This window comes from Octopus bimaculoides, chromosome 3 (genome assembly GCF_001194135.2).
Source record: "Octopus bimaculoides isolate UCB-OBI-ISO-001 chromosome 3, ASM119413v2, whole genome shotgun sequence".
Taxonomy (NCBI): Eukaryota; Metazoa; Mollusca; class Cephalopoda; order Octopoda; family Octopodidae; genus Octopus; species Octopus bimaculoides.
The window spans coordinates 43,381,368-43,383,549 of record NC_068983.1 but is presented as its reverse complement, the minus strand read 5'-3'; positions in this window follow the sequence as shown (position 1 = coordinate 43,383,549).

Genomic DNA, 2,182 nt, shown 5'->3' with positions numbered 1-2,182 from the left:
GTTTAAGTGGTAGTGGTGGTGGTGGTGGAGTTTCGATTGGAACGGCGTGTGACAGACATATTTTTACGGTCGACGCTTACTAACAACTGGTGTATGTATGTATGTATGTATGTATGTATGTATGAGTGTGTGTGTGTGTGTGTGAGGCAGTGTGTGTGTGTGATGCAGTGTGTGTGTGATGCAGTGTGTGTGTGTGTGTGTGTGCGTGTGTGTGCGTGTGCGTGTGTATGTCTTCTCAGTATTCTAGTGTTTGCCCAACGGCGTTATTTTCGTAATACCGAAGGTGGTTTTGTGAGTTGTGATTGTGTGATTCGTTCAAGTTATTACCAACGAAGGCGACTCACTAGAACACCCACCCATTCCCACACATACGCACACATTCACACACACACACACACACACGCACACATACGCTTTCACGAATGTACACATGCACGCAAACACACACACACACACACACATTCAATTTTGCACATGCACTTTGTTTTTGATTTTGTCGACTACACAGTATAGTAGGGGCAGTTGGGCACCGTATATGAAAAAACCCAGCACCATGACGCAGTTTACTCTGCCAGAAATTTGGATACGACATGCTGTACTGCTTTGTTTTCGCAAACATTTCAGAGTGTTTGGGTGTCAATCTGAGGACAATGCAGTCTGAGGACAGGTACTGAGAGTGATAAAAATCCAACAACCAGTCAACATCATGATGTTTGGAGTGGTCGCTAGTGATGGCGACGTTATACCTCCATTCATCTTCCCACACGGCCTCAGACTCAACACGGAGGCCTTCGTCAAGTGCTTGGGGGAGGTAGTACTGCCCTGGGTCAAGAGGGTGGCTGCTGGAAAACCCTTATATCTGGCAACAGGACTCTGCACCATGCCACACAAGCAGGAGAACCCAGTCAAGGCTGTCAGACAGTTTCTGCAACCACATCATCCCTAACATCTAGTCACCTAATTCCCCAGACTGCAAACCCCTTGATTTTCATGTGTGGGACGCAATTGGGTGAGAGACCAAGAAGACTCCTTGTAACACCAAAGATGAACTGAAGGCAAGGATTATGGCAGCATTCACCAACTTAAATAAGGAGACCGTCCAGAAAAGTTGCAGGAAATGGTGATTTTATTGAATAAATTTACTCTTTAGTATTTCGAGATATTTTTATGTAATTTTGGCAAATATATATGTTAAAATGAGATGTCAGAGTTATTTTCATTTTTGCGTAATTAAGACGACAGCTTATTCACCGCACCCTGCGTATAAGCACATGTTTGTGAATGTATGTGCGTATGTGTACAGGTGTGAATGCGTACGTGTGGGTATGTGCGCGAATGCGTGTGTGAGTGTGGGTGTGGTGATGGATAGATGTTCTGTTGAGTTTCTTTTGAATGTAGAGGTTATATGCATCAATATTCATATATGCATATTGATACATGCGTACATGATTTGGCAAAGACGTTCATTTTCCCAATGTTTGCACTGGTCAGTCGGAGTTCGTTGAGGCCTATTTTCCACAGCCCTTGTCCTTATATGAACACACATACACACACACTCACACGCATACATACACACACACGTATTAAAATAGGAGATTGGAAAATTTGTGGTTATTATTTATTCACCATTACACGTGTTTCGTTTGCTAATAGGAGCTATAAAATTGGATATGTTGCAAAAAAATATGTAAGATATCTCCTATTAGATATTCTTCAGACAGAGAATCAAATAATAAATTATTTGATTCTCTGCCTCAAGAATTCTTCACATGAGATATCTTATATGTTTTCTACTACTTGCACAGTTTTGTAACTCCAATTAGCAAATGAAACTCATGTAATAGTGAATAAATAATGCCAAAAATTTTTCCGTTCTTCTATTTTGATATTATTACGCGCACTTCATGCGCACTTCACATAAATTTAATATTTATATACGGATTTGGAATACTGAAATAAGCAGCTGTGCATTTCTAAGTATCTCCCCTGTTTGGAAACTTAAGGACACAGAACGTTTGTATCACATAGCCAACTGGAAATGATGTTTCCTGGGGATAAATAGGAGTAGCATTCTTCCCTTTCCTGGGACTGCCACATTAAGTTGGCAACAAACCATCATCACACACACACACACACACACACACACACACACACACACACACACACACACACACACACACAC